This window comes from Bicyclus anynana, chromosome 13 (genome assembly GCF_947172395.1).
Source record: "Bicyclus anynana chromosome 13, ilBicAnyn1.1, whole genome shotgun sequence".
NCBI lineage: Eukaryota > Metazoa > Arthropoda > Insecta > Lepidoptera > Nymphalidae > Bicyclus > Bicyclus anynana.
In genome coordinates this window covers 6,407,210-6,423,275 of record NC_069095.1, presented here as the reverse complement: position 1 = coordinate 6,423,275, position 16,066 = coordinate 6,407,210, and the positions used below count along the sequence as shown (strand labels likewise).

The 16,066-nt window shown below is 36.2% G+C and overlaps 1 long non-coding RNA gene across 1 annotated transcript; it reads right to left on the bottom strand.

Moving 5' to 3' along the window:
* Positions 1-14,076: 14,076 nt before the first annotated feature.
* On the bottom strand, positions 14,077-15,810 carry LOC128198675 (uncharacterized). The gene is made up of 2 exons (XR_008251391.1): positions 15,509-15,810; positions 14,077-14,992 (listed from the first exon to the last, which is right to left on the bottom strand). It is a non-coding gene; the product is annotated as an uncharacterized LOC128198675 (long non-coding RNA).
* Between the last annotated feature and the right edge of the window lie 256 nt (positions 15,811-16,066).

Here is a 16,066-nt window from a genome sequence, read left to right as displayed (position 1 = left end):
AATCACTGCTTAAAATCACTCTGAATAGAATCTTATAAAAAATGTCATGCAAGAAAAAAAATCAACTGTATAAGTAATACTTGGAATAACCTAACCTATCAGTAGTAAGTAAGTAATAGTAAATAAAAGATAAACTGTTCTTTGTCTTCATAACCAGACATCTAATGTAGTCACAAACTATCAAGGTGTAAAGTTCTCATCTTATCAAGCTCAAACAAAAGGTAACGGCTATAAATCGTTGACGAGTTCCACCGTGTTTCGGGTTCATCACCAGGCCGACTCCGGACCTTCATGAAATTGTAGTGGTTTAAAATACCCAATGAAATTTTTTTTATACATAATATAATGGAATTAAACACAAAAATTGTACCTACATATTGTTTGTGCTCAGTGGAGTAGCTAAATTCGGCTTACTTTTTGCGCTGATTTTGTAGGCACGTAACATGTCTATAGTGTAAAAAGTCGTCGTTAAATACATTTTTTGACGTGACAACGTCTTATAAATTGGTTTGCCGGGTGACACTTCAAGAAACTGCGTTACGCTCCGCTCACGTTATGCGCTCACAATGAGAGCGAGTGAATAAAATTTTGTTAATATGAAATTCAGTGCGAGATTCTTTGTATAAATTAATGTTTTAAATATAATTCTTTGTATAAATAAATGTTTTAAATTGTTACTATTATTTCATCCTTCTTCCTACTATACGAATGAATATTCACATTAAAATTATTTTACCACTCAAAGTCGTTGTCACGTAAAACTTTCGCCCGTATACCGACTTTACAGGCAACCAATTTTTTAGTATTAAAAACAAATTCTAGAATTTGTAAATACTTAAAAGATTTGGTGTGACGTTGATTATTTTGTCTTTCTTCATTATTTGTATATGCTTTAAATCAACTGCAATAAAAACTGTAAGTACAACGAAATCTAACTGATTCACTGATAAGGTTTTATTGCAGAAGTTATTGCACAAGATGTAAATGTAAGACGTCTGGTACAGAATAGTGGTGCAATTGCTAGCTACTTGAATGATGTTTACACGAGCAAGCTCGATTGCTCGCTAGTTGCCTAATCACAATCGCTTCCGCAAAGACTGTGGTGTAATATTCTCGAGTGATACGCAACTTTCACTACTAGCACTAGGGTTAAAAGTTTCAATAAGTAGATTTACGGCTGGGCCGATTGAGGTTTTCTTAATTGATCCAGGTCTGGCTGGTGGGAGGCTTCGCCCGTGGTTAGCTAATACCCTACTCGCAAAGACATACCGCTAATCGATTGAGCGTTCTGGTACAATGTCATGTAGAAACTGAAAAGGGTATGGATTTTCATTCTCCTCCTAACAAGTTAGCCCGCTTCCATCTTAGATTGTCCATCATCATCACTTACCATCAGGTGAGATTGTAGTCAAGGGCTGACTTGTAATGAATAAAAAAATAAAAGGAAGAGAAACCCAGTGCCCATTTAAACTAAGGCCCAAATTATACAATATGATACAGAGCTAAACATTGGCCATAAATTAGGACAATCAAGGATCATGTAATCAATAATCATGAAGCCAAATTTATATTTGCCTAATCAGTTATACTACTTGTTACAGGTGGGTAATAATTCGTATCCCTTTGACACGCATCAAAGAGGATGTATAAATCACTACGTTCGGCGTGAAAATAATGAAATCAGTGTGCCTAGTGGGAGTTTTCAATAATTTCATACTGTTACTATCGCGTTAACGTAAACGCGAATTTATATGGAATTGAAACAGTTGTGCAGTAGTTCCATTAGATGGCGCTGTTTCAATTCCTCAGAAATTCGCGTTTACGTTAACGCAACCGTCACAGTACAAAACTGCCACTAGGCCCTCAGCTCATTTTCCCTTTTGGCGAATATTATTTTGCCTAAGATTCTAATGGTAGTAGTCTGACTGAATAATGTTATTATTGATTCCGGTTATTAGGATTAACAAAAGTGGTCGATAGAGTCAAACATCAATCATCACACTAACATACCAAATAACATTGGAGTAGGTACCGCGTTGTGAGACTAATGCCTGGTTCGGACTACTTTAGTATTAGTTTACCGCCCAAAAATCGTTCGTATCTACTCGACTAAAATACTAAAATATTCCGAACTAGGCTTAAGCGCCATAATTTAATTATTCCCCCCCCCCCTCCCCTCTTTCCAGAGGCCTTTTATTGTGTTAGCCTCGATCTAGAGGGTACGGTCTTATAGAGTTCGTAACCTTATGGCACTTTCTGTAGTATCCACCAAGTGTGGGTGCACCCACTTATCATAAACACATACACACACGAGTAAGTACGTCTCTATTCAATGCTGGCAACATAACGTTGGAAGCAGTGTTGCCAGATGGGTCTTGTGAGAAGTTACCCAAAATATTAAAAAAAAAGTAACCTTTTTGTCTAAAAAGTAACCTTTTCACTAACTACTCTTGCTTTTTGCGTTCCACAGCATGGCTAAACCACCATTTCAGCCTCTAGGGGCTAAAGTAATTTTTTTTTTTTAATATCTGTCTGTTACGAATTTTTGCCAAGTTTGCCGCTAGACAAGTACTAAATTACTTTATACCGAAGAAGATGTTACTCCTACATAGAATCATCTTATGTAAGGCCCTGATTGTTTGCCTTTTCCTCATGGAATAAGAAAAATAACATTAAAGAGCAAGAATTTAAAAAACAATCGACGTGAATAATAATTCATACTTGATTCTTTTAAGAAATTCAATGTTACTGCAACTTACTTATTTCACAACGGCAATTGTGACATCTTCATTTATAGTGTGAATTGTGACCTTATTTTGAAGATTGAACAAAAAGGAAACACCTCTTATACAATGGGTCTGTTCAGCCCCTTGTTTAACAATCTATACATATTTTTTACTGGAAGGTATTAAAAGTTAATAGAATGTTAGTTGAATTGACACAGAAACATCAATGAGTTCTTGAGCACTTGTCCGCATTTCTTGATTTAACGACCTTTCTGTTTTAGGTATACGAAATTGTAAGTTATTTCTAAAAATTCCGAAATATCACGTAAAAGTAACCTTTTTATTAATGTAACCTAAAAGTAACCAATGCAGTCAAAAAATCACCTAAAAGGTTACAAAAGTAACCTTCTGGCAACACTGGTTGGAAGTTGTTTAGCGACATCGCCTTACATTACGATCTGTTTCCTACTTATTCACAGTGCATTGCATAAGTTTCACCCACCACGTCTAGCACTGTGGACCATGCCACCCAATAAGTTCTATGCGATTCTATGTTGAAAATAGGTTAGGGTGATTACTCACGGCGGGTTCAAATGCAAGCCAGCTCTGAGGGCCTAGTGGCAGTTTGATACCGTTACTGTCACGTAACGTAAACGCGAATTTCTAAGGAATTGGACCAGCGCCATCTAGTGGCACTACTGCACAACTGTTTCAATTCCATATAAATTCGCGTAAACGTCAACGTGATAGTAACAGTATGAAAATATTGAAAACTAGGCAAACTGGTGGCGTTTTTTCAACGCTAGTTCAACGGGCTTTCGTTAAACAACTTTGCCACTCTAAATTTTTTTTTAATATTAACGACCATGTCATTTTAATAATTAGGACTTTTAGATTATGAATTTTAGAGCGATATACTTACGTGATGCGAACTGATCAGATCGCGTGTGGTTAAAAATTTTCTTTGTATCGTTACCTAGTTCCGTCAGTTACCGTCAAGTCAACTGGACGACTTACATGTAACTCCATAATAAATATAAAATAATAAGGTGCAACATACTCTTTACTCATTCATTAAGATATAGTTTTAATTCTACAAGGAAACTTTATGAGCCATCAGGCAAAAATCAATTGATTTATAGATCATCGTCACTGATTAGCATTTTATAGGTAGGTACGTACACCACAGCATTTGGGGTGATGATCTTTTAATAGTGGTTCAGGATAATTGCATAATTTAAAAGATCTTGTCGATTTAATATTGATGGATTTTTATACAACGCATGTTATTTTCCCGCGTCGTGTGAAGCCATCTTAAGTCAACGGTCTTGTTCAATGACATCGTGTGTCTGCAACGTGCCTTATCCCCTCACTGAGTAATATCTATAGGAATTTCAAAACAAGCCCGTTGCGTTCTGACAGGCAAGTCACTGGCGCCTATGACGTGTGCAGCGACTATTTGCGTATCTTTGCACTAGCGACATGACTACTTTGTGAAACTTTATTATCTGCAGTTCTATAAATAATTATCAGCAAAACATTATGTTATTAGTCTTTGCGAAAAAAAATAATAAGTATTGTTAATACTAACAGCAATCAGCATATTAAAATTAATACGAAGCGGAAATTATATAAATTGTTTGTAATTCTATAGTCAGTTTTAAATCTAGGTACCTGCCATCATTTGCCATTCTGCCAATCTGCCATTATTTTTCTTCAATATAATGTATTTATTAGTATATTTTGATATGTATTTTATTCATTATTGTAGGTATTTGTGTAATATTGTTTATGTATTAGGATGTAAATTATTTGTATGTGTATTACTAATACTATGGTTATTTTTGTTTTACGCCACCTGCTGATGTCCTTAAGTTTTCTTAAACCGAAGGTTGCCTGGAAGAAATCGCTACTTAGCGATAAGACCGCCTTTTGTATGCTGATCTCTTCCTAATTTGTTTTTTATTTCACTTGTTTTTGTCTTTGTGGTGTGCAAATAAAGTATATTTATCTCTCTCTCTTTTATCATTTGAAAACTGTTTGAGGACTTACTCAAAACAAAAGTGTTTATACTCGTAGTAGCATATAATTATCTCTTATTCTTATATATATTCACTTAAAATATATTGAACTGTAAAGTTACATTAATGTGACATCGCTTTTAAGGCGATTTCTTTGTTAGTGATATTTTATTTTTTGTACATCAAATAAGTACAGACATGGTACCTGTAGGGTACTATGAGTAGATACAGGATGCTCTGGAGTATTTCCTATCACTCAGGGATACTTTACCGAAAATTAATTAAAAATGTTTAATCAACATGTATTCTACAATTAATATTTCCGGGGTAAATAATATTTCGGTTTAAATAAATGGATCTTACGAGTAAAATGTGTCTCTTAAACGCATCCATAAAATTATGACGTAGCCAAGTTTTACGTTTTTTAAAATACAAGGATAGATGAAGGCGTGTTTTACATACATACATATAGTCGAAAAAATATAGTAGGACAGTCGGAATTATTTGAATTATATAAAAAGTATTTATTTTTTTGATAAAAAAATATTAGTTATTTGTACAGTTCGGCTTCTATAAATGGAATCGTCCACACCTTGAAGTTATGGGAAAATCTCCCGAGCACCCTGTACAATAGGTATTTAATGCAGATCTGTTGATTTAAATCTCAACGGTTGGATAGTATTCTTATCATCATTAAGAGAACTGGCTTCAAGAGCAAACCTACTCTGTAAGCATCGTCCATCGCAATTAACTAATCAAACACGCATGTTCTCATTTATAAAGCAATACATTTTATTTGTACAATGCGGTTCGCTATGAATGGAACGACCTTCAACAACCCTTCGCTCAACAGATAAAATGAATAAACAGAAAGAATCTGTTTACGCATAAAGTTACTCGCTAGAAATAGTTGATTGTTGTTACAGTAACTTCGATATACCTAAGTGAATTATCGTTATCACTATCAGCCTGCTATAACCAAAGATTTTATACTATTAGACACGTCACTAACCCGTCGAAATTGAGGCGCACAAAGGTAGCTAATTGTCTTAATTTCATTTAGTGAACAACGATAATTATTTAAACAAATAATATCTAAATATTGTCTACGATGTCGGGTTTTGTGTTCAAGAAGTATAAAAACATAAGTATATAATGTAAGTAAACTTTTCATTGTTTTCATGTGTGCGCTCAGTGGAGTAGCTAAATTCGGATCTCTTTTTGCGGTGATTTTGTAGAAACGTAACATAGGTATGACGGCTAGGCCTTCCTCCTTACAAGAGAGCGGGAATATAAAGCTTATGCCGATCCACGCTTTTCAGCGTTTCCAGCAAAGTCGTACGTGTATTGGGGCCGAAAGTAAATAACAAATACCTACGTAAAAGTATGAACGACCTAGAACTTAGCGGGTAGATCATAATTACGACGATGGAATGGCGTCAAGGATGAATGAAGGACTAAGGACACTCACAGGTGTCTCGTCTTGTTGAGTATCGTGGTTCGAGTAATTATCACCTCTCTTCTCCGAGCACATAGCATTGGCGTGGTTTGAAGATAATACTACCCTCAAATTAACAAAACATGCCGTGTCGGTTGGATGAATGAAATATTTTTAGGTTCCAAATCCTTTAACTCTCTCTGTACACACGATATTATAGATAGAGAACGATAGAAACAAATTCGAATAAAACCAGCGAGTATTTTATACTATACGATATACGTGCCAACAAAATCACCGCAAAAAGTGATACGAATTTAGACAACGCACACATGCACAATGAAAGTCCGTCATTTTTAGAGTTACAGATTTAAAAATTTGTTCATAAATCATAAAAAAATGGAATATATGGAAGATTACCAAGAAAAAGATAACAATTCGTAAGATTTGCCCTTTTATGGAAGATTTACTTAATCCGTAACGTTTTTCCTTGATATTGTATGGTAACTTTGATTGAATCAATGAATGAATGCAATGACCAATACCATAACGTATAATTGATATTATAAATAACGGATATGACATAGCAGTTCACGTTGTTTTAATTAGAATGCAGGAAAAACCAAGTGTAATCGTCAGAACAAAGTCTAAAATATTACTATACATGGAGATTACGGACCTAGGCAATTGTACATTCAAAGATTTTTCTTCATTTATAATACCTACACTAATATCATAAAGAGGAAAGTGGTGTAAGATAGGTTCTCTATTGCACGAGGTTGGCGAAGTACCTACTCGTATGTATCAAGTGCAGAGCAAAGATGGAATCAGATAAAAAGATGATCATGTAGATACATAAATCGTTTAAGTCGAAGATTTTCTACTATTAGACATGTTACGTGCCTACAAATTCATCGCAAAAAGTAATCCGAATTTAGCTAATCCACTGAGCCACATCTACTGTGACTGAGCGCTCATAAGCACAATTTTGTGTTTATTTATAATATGTATTATAATATATAGTTTTTACACTTTTTTTTTATTCTTCACAAGTTAACCCTTGACTACAATCTCACCTGATAGTAAGTGATGATGTCTAAGATGGAAGCAGGCTAACTTGTTAGGAGGAGGATGAAAATCCACACCCCTTTTCGGTTTCTACACGACATCGTACCGGAACGCTAAATCGCTTGGCGGTACGTCTTTGTCGGTAACTAGCCACGGCCGAAGCCTCCCACCAACCAAAAAACACTTCTTTAACTCGGCATTGTAGACAATATCTAGGTATTATGTGTCTAAACTTTCGTTGTTTACAATGCGAGTCAGTGAAATGAAGACAATTAGCCACTCTGCCTCAGTTTCGACGCGCTAGTGATATATCTATATATATAAAATCTTTGGTAAGTACCATAAAATATATAAACAAAATACATTTGGCAATTAAGCAAACAATATAGGTATGTAGCAATGTATGCAGGTGTTGTTTGGTTTATTGCTAGCTAAATATGCATCGCAGCTTGAACAGTTCTCCTAGTTTGTAAGGTAAATAAAGCACCAACGTCCGTGTAATCTCGTCGAGTGTTTGCTCACTTGTGGGTGGTTGAATTTGTGTTGCCAGATTCTCCTCTTCAATATTTTCGATTAAACGTCATCAAGATCGTCGTCATCAACCCATATTCGGCTCACTGCTGAGCTCGAGTCTCCTCTCAGAATGAGAGGGGTTAGGCCAATAGTCCACCACGCTGGCCCAATGCGGATTGGCAGACTTCACACACGCAGAGAATGAAGATAATTCTCTGGTATGCAGGTTTCCTCACGATGTTTTCCTTCACCGATTGAGACACGTGATATTTAATTTCTTAAAAATGCACACAACTGAAAAGTTGGAGGTGCATGCCCGGGACCGGATTCGAACCCACACCCTCCGGAATCGGAGGCAGAGGTCATATCCACTAGGCTATCACTGCTCTTCTCATCAAGATCACAAGATGACAATTTTCGCTAGAAAATTAAATTGTCATCATTATCATTAGGTGATTGACTTCCACTGGACATAGGATTTTTGTATTGTCTTTCAAATCCAGCGGCTCCTTATAAGCCGCCTGTCGTCGGTCAATCTTCATAGTCCACTGCGTTTTATCTATACTAATATAATAAAGCTGAAGAGTTTGTTTGTTTGTTTGTTTGTTTGTTTGTTTGTTTGTTTGTTTGATTGAACGCGCTAATCTCTGGAACTACTGGTCCGATTTGAAAAATTCTTTCAGTGTTAGATAGCCCATTTATCGAGGAAGGCTATAGACTATATATTATCCCTGTATTCCTACGGGAACGAGAACCACGCGGGTGAAACCGCGAGACGTCAGCTAGTATACAATAAAATTGTATATTCATATATTTTAATACGGCTGTCAGGGTATTTTGCTGTAAGATTAATTACAATGACCAGTCAACTTAGTTATTTTAATACTGACATTTTATTTGACGGAAATCCTGTACATAACTACTAAGTAGTTATAAACCTAACTAATAATAATTGAATGTTAGTATTTTCATATTTATCTATCTACGTTATTCTACGTCTTTACAGATTCTAATTTTTAGGGTTTCTTTTAGGGTTTCGAACGTACGTATGTACAAAAACGGAACCCATGTAATATCACCCGTTTTAAGATTTTCTTCTGACTCGGTGAGAGCTGTACTATTCCTATAAATTTATACTTACCTAATTAAATAAAGAATACTCAATACGATCTTGGGTGAGAGCTTTCTCAAAGGTCACTATTACTGTAAGATTCATCATCATTCATCATCATCAACGACCTCTATTTCGGCTCACTGTTGAGCACGAGTCTTAGAGGGTTAGGCCTTAGTCCACCACGCAGGCTCAATGCAGATTGGCAGACTTCACACACAGAGAATTAAGACAATATTCTCATTCTCCACGATGTTTTTCCTGTAAAATTAAAGAATACCAACTGCCCCGTTTGCTATTTAAAATCAAAACTCTGGCAACACTATCAGAAGTAATCCCACCGTAGTTGCCTCACAGGTGTGCTTTCAAACTAGGCTTGGAATGTTGTTTATCAGCGTTAGTTTTGTTTTCTTTGAACGAACCTGCTGGTATGGAACACTTAAAAAAAAAACACATACAGCCGAACGTAGAACCTCCTCCTTTTTGGAAGTCGGTTAAAAATGTGCCTTTGATATCGACTATATTCCGAACCTCATATTATGAGAAAAAATATTAATTAAAATAAAATTTATACACTTTATACCTTTTAGCGTATAAATATAATAAATACCTACCTGCCTCTACCTACCAGCAGAAATTCTAAAAATAAAGTTCCTTCATTATTTACCTAAGTTATAAGTTTTTACAGATCGTAACATAAATAAAGAATAAAGCAGATCGCACATCTATCCGCACGAATGCAGTGTTCGGAATAATTGTTTTTGGCTGTTTGTAAGAAAAAAAGAGGAATATAAAAATTTTACCTGGCTAATCATATTTAACTAAGATATTGACGTATATCCCTAAACTGATTAATGAATAGGACCATTGTATATAATAGTGGCAGTGTGTATTGCTATCAGTATTTTTGCATCTTAAGGGTGTGAAGCGCTCATTTAATCTACGGAACCCTACACTGCGAGTTGCTTGACACGCACATGCCCGGTTTTGTTTTAACTAAATGCTTGTCTTAATTATTACACTTACCTAAGAAAACAAGTCTTCAGCATTGATTTAAAGACAGTCTCTCGCCTACTTTGCCCTCTGTTTTGAACTGGGTATTAAAAAGTTCCTATTTATAGAATAGCAGAATTAGAAGCTAATAATGTTTGTAGAAGAGCCGTGATAGCCCAGTGGATATGGCCTCTGCCTCCGATTCCGGAGGGTGTGGGTTCGAATCCGGTCCGGGCATGCACCTCCAACTTTTCAGTTGTGTGCATTTTAAGAAATTAAATATCACGTGTCTCAACCGGTGAAGGAAAACATCGTGAGGAAACCTGCATACCAGAGAATTTTCTTAATTCTCTGCGTGTGTGTAGTCTGCCAATCCGCATTGGGCCAGCATGATGGACTATTGGCCTAACCCCTCTCATTCTGAGAGGAGACTCGATCTCAGCAGTGAGCCGAATATGGATTGATGGATTTCGTGCGGCATTCAGTGCAGACTAATGTACATGCAGCTTGAGATTTTTTTCTCTTTTATCCGGTTTTACCGTATTATTTGCATAACCGATCAATTAAAAGTGGTTGTTTCTTACAACACAGGTTTTGATACAAATCTAGGAACTAAGAAACCAGTCACTGAGATATAGTTATATAGTGAGGTAAGTTATATTAAAATTACAGGATAGGAAGACCTCAAGGAAAATAATATTCAACAATTAGAATTTTCTATGAAACAGTACCGAGTAATAAGTATTAACTATGTAAAAATACTTACTTAATGCAAAATGAATATTCAAAGGTTTCCCTCCATTAGTTTCGTACTACATTATTTATTCATTTCGATCTTTTATAAAACTTTAAGGCGTTGATAGGCTTGAGCATTCACTTGTAATGAGCATTCGTGCGAATGTTACATCACAGAAATACGAGAACATTGAATAACAAGAAATAAGAGATTTGCTTGGAGATTTTCTTCATGATATCTTTTGACGAGCATCAAATAGTGACTCGCTAGAATTCTCAAGATGTTCGTAGCAATATTTGGCTCTATGCTTGGCTCGGCTTGTTGTTCAGTTCAGATAAATATAAAAATGGCGAATGCTCGATGTTCTGTTACAAGTGAATACTCAAGTCTATCAGCACCTTTACTTTTGCCTGAGACTACTCAGAAGAGAATATAACGAGTAGGTAAGTATAAAAATTTCCTTCTCTTTTTTTCAGTATGACCCAGAGGTCTGTGTGAGTTTTTCCCATATACTGTGGATCTCTAATAACAGGGTTTCTCAAGGTGGGGTACACGAACCCCTAGGGGTTCGCCATTCGACGGCAGGGGGTTCGCGACAAGATTTACGTAGTGGCTTGATAACTGATACCGAGTAAGAATTAAGTTTAAATTTGTCTAAAATTACTCCTAACATTGAATCCATTTGCGACATGAAACAAGCAACACATTAATATTACAAAGACATTGCTTTTGGTACTTTATGTGTTACCTTCTAAACACTTCTACTATTCAAATAAAAACCTTATTTTTTTCAACAGCCAAATTATTTTTTTTCTTTGGGGGTCATTAGTTAGTAAGGGGTTCGCTGTCACTTGGAAATTATGACAGGGGTTCGTGGAGCCGAAAGTTTGAGAAACCCTGTCTAATAATGATGGTTTTGTCCAGTGGGGATATACCTTTCGAGTATACATTACGGGAAGTAATAACTGTCAACGCTCGGTGCTTGTATGGTAATAACACGGGATATTTGGATCGTGACGAACTAGTTGCTGATGGTGCGTGAAAACATAAACAGATAGACAGGGCTGAGACCTGGGATACGATACGTCATACGACATATTTCTCATTGATCAGTGCCTTTCGTTAAGAGTGTACAATATGTAATGCACAAATGGTTATGGATCTCAGATTCTGGAAAAGTTAGGAGCCTGATATTTGGGTAAATGATATTTCAAAGTGTTAGCTCCGTTATGACTATACAAAATACACAATTTGTAAAACTTTTCTCTATAGTTTATTTTTTTGAAAAATACATGTTTTGCTCACATTTTGCTTTCAATCTTAGGAAAAGCAAACTTTCTTAAATTTTTGTTTTGTATAGAAAATTAGGTATATATCTTGAACATGGCCATTTTGTTTTTCGTTATGTTGTTTAATTTACTTGCAACTAGGTAAAAATGGTTTTGGCGCTCACGTCATAAAATTTGCGTCGCGCGTCAATCGCTCCGTGCTTTTCACTCACGTGAAAGTCATAATTCGGTGTCTCGTTTGCGCTTCGAATTTTATCCATATCGCACCGACGCGCTGCGCGCTCTTAACTCGGCCGCTTTCAGAATATGAAAGCCACCGAACTTGCAGAACATAACAATATTTCTTTGTGTGACTATGTTGGTAAACAAAAGAACTAGAGTGCGCGCAAAATAAGTCTGCTCGCGACTGGCGGCGTACTTTATGTTGCCATCTGCACCGGTCTCTTTTTCCCCGTCTAGAGATAGATAGAGAGATAGACAACAAGATGGCGGAACTTGATTACTTCCGTTATTTTTTTTTTGATTACGCGTTAACTTATTTTGCACACACTCTATCTACTATTAAACAGTATGAATATGTTGGTAATGTAAATGAAAACTACAGACTACCATCAAAAAGTTTCATATGACTTTACCACCGAAATACTTAATTTACAAAATTAGTGTTTATATAAATTAATCTTACAGTCTGTTGCGAGCTTAGACCGTTATTAATGGTCTAAGGTTGCGAGGCAAGACCTAATTGAATGTGGAAAAGACATAGGTACCCATGCCTTGCATTCTTTATATACTTACTATTAACTTGTGAAAGCTTATTATAGATTCTCCATTATGTAGCTTTTTATGGCCTAAAACTCGTCCATTAGTGTGACGTTTATTAGGCACCTACTGCCTGTTTGTCGCTTAAAAAGACAGGGCAGTCTGCAACGTTACGTTACGTTTCCCTTCAAAAATATCAAATTGAAAGTAGACAACCCTAAATGTGTTTACCTACGTGCCCATTGTATGCCGCTGACGCACTTCCGTCAGCGACTGCGTATCCGGTGCTTGGCCGTCTCCGATAAACAAAGGGTCAAAGTGTATCCGCTCTGTACTGAATATAACATAGTATTTTAACTCGACCGTATCTTGGAAAGGAGGCATAGGAGGATAGCCCAGTGGATGACCTCTGCCTTAGATTCGGAGGGCGTAGGTTCGAATCCGGTCCGGGGCATGCACCTCCAATATTTCTATTATGTGCATTTTAAGAAATTAAATGTCACGCGTCTCAAACGGCGAAACCTGCATACCTAAGAATTTTCTTAATTGTTTACGTATGTGAAGTCTGCCAATCCGCATTAGGCCAGCGTGGTAGACTAAGGCCTAACCTCTCTCATTCTCAGAGGAGACTCGTGCGCAACAGTGAGCCGAATATGGGTTGTTTACTGTTGCTTATTTAATACATTGTCCTACAAATTGCATGGTACAATATCTCGTTCCGACGTTTTGAATTTTTTTTTTCATTTCCTGGTTACTCAGTCAGCTACCAGAAAAAGTTGATCGTCTCATCGAGATGAAGCTACTTACGATAAAATTAACTTGTTAGTAATCAAGTGTAAAAAATGTTCTACGTATCCCTGACTACGAGTATTAGCATTTTTTGCATTTTTCAATGAGTGCCACATGGATTTTTACATTTCATTATAAAATTAATGAAAAAAAAATTAAATTAGACACGTTCGGATACTCTACCAGATAAGATATATTTCTTCAAATTTGTATTTGATATTTCGTTGGTAGATACCGGAAAAGCATGCTACTACTTAACTTTTTCGTTCGTCGTTTGAACAGTAAGAGTTCCGTCCGCCTTTTGGAGGTTTTACAATACTTGTGTTTGTGTAAATGTTAGCCGTGTCTCTGCCAGATTCTTCAATACTACGTACGAATGCCATTTGCAACGGACTTGCTAAGAAGTTGTGTCGCATAGCAAATCTTCATTCGATCGAAGTTTGAGGGTTTGATTATGACTGTTGTTAAGTTTAGGTGCAAGACTTAATAGTAGATTGTTATAAAAGGGGCTAAAAGGACCCATTATATACGAGGTATTTTTAGGGCACGAGCCGTAAGGCGAGGGCTGCTAAATAGAAACCGCGTGTTACACTCTACTCTTCACTATGATTGCGATAAAATAAAATAATTCAGTCAGTATTCAATGTTTTATTTTAATTTAAAATACAACAAAAGTACAAAATGCTATTTTGGATGATAAACTTGAAGGGAGACGCTGTTACCCGCTACTGGTTTATTTAAGTTCCGACTGCTGTGAAGATGAATAATGAAATGAGTATTTCATTATATATTATTAATGGCGTATTGGCGTTTACATTATCGCGAAAGTAACAGTGTGAAAATTCCCACTATACACACAGCTATAGCTAGCGCGCGACCACACTCAACGAGTGCCGAGCGCGAACTGCCGTAGTGCCGTGCTCTTTTCCTCTTTCATTGATTTCGTTTGTAATTGGTGAATGTTGAAGGACAGGGTAAACATAACGCATTTTGCAAAAACCGGTATGCTTGTGGACTGATGTTGTGTAAATCTAAACAGTAAGTGATGTAGTCCTTACTATATCGATTTCCTGTTCCATGTTGTTTTAGTTTACTCTGGGCTTTTATTATTAGAGCTAGTTTGTCGTTCAAAAATTTATCGCAAAGTTGATGGAAAGTTTTTTGTTCAGCTTTTTTTGTTTTATTTGTATTTTCGAGTAATTTTATTTTCTTTCTGCATTGGAGGAGCTCAGCTTTCAATTTTCTCTCCCTTGGGCTGTTGATAAAGAGACTTTTCGAGGTTTGAGTGAAGATTTCTTTCGTTGCATTTTCATTATCTACTAACGGATCAGTTTGCGTTTGTTTGTCTTCTTTTATACAGTCTTCTTTATTGCTATTAGGTAAGTTTGGCAGCATCAACATTGGTAGGGCCTTCTTTATTAAAACTTTTCTAAATGGCGAGTGTAGTATATCCCCCAAAATAAAATGTTTTTCACAAACTTGGTAGGAAGTAAACTTAGACTTGTTTTTCAAATCATCTCGATGGATTAGTCGTAACCATTGAAGTCGTCTGAAAAAAAAATCTTTTAAGTAGTATAGGGATAAAAGACCCTCTGCCGCGTAAAAAACTCCCATCCTTACAAATTTCAATATTCCTACAACTCGCAACAACTTAAAATAAAAATTCAAACTGAAAAAATTTTTTTTGAGTTTGCACATTATATGACGTATCATTTAATTCGCTTGAGCCGTTCATTAGTTACAATCCGATATAGAATCAGACATACAAACCTACATATACACTATATATATATATATATAGGTCAAACACATAACCCCTTTGGGCTTCGCCGCAGTTAGTTATCAAAACAACATGCCCGAGGTATTAACACAAGCGTACCTACAGTATCGTAATTCAATAACCGCCTACCTACCTACTACCTATTTCACTCATGTCAATCACTTTACTCTATTCACCTTATTTACTAATCCAGACATCTTTTTTTAAAAAAGATAAAAGGAAATACCTTATCCATTAAAAAGACACACAGTACATACTAGTAAGTAAAATTATTTAAAGTCTTACCTTTCAGGATTTCCTGGTAATTTAAAAAAAGTCATCTCTGGATGCGATAATGACGAAATCATGCATCCAAAAACAGCACAATATTTCCTAGTCGCCATATTAAATATGTTCTGAACTTGTTTCTGGTGAAAAAACCGCGCGGTTTCTAAAAAATAGTACACCGTCCGTTCGTCACTGCGGCACAGTCGCGACTGTTTGCACCTTGAGCGCCCCGCGAGATCGATGTGTGTGGGTATAGCTCGCGCCTTGTCCTCTACTATGAAGTTGAAATAGCAACGATATTTTATAATAGAGATAGGGCACAAGCGAATCAATACTGAGGCGGACAAATGTGCATTATTCTTTAAATTTCATTTAGTCGCTCATTAAACAACGAAAGTTATGCAAACACTCATAATACCTAAATATTGTCTACAATGTCACAGTATACATATTACATACAGTATTTTTGAAATAAATGCCTACAGCCGCGCGGTACCTGAACATGTCGTAGGGTTGCCCGCCTCCAGCATTTTAATTATATTTGCCAACTTTGTGTTTCCATTTAGTTTTGTGATT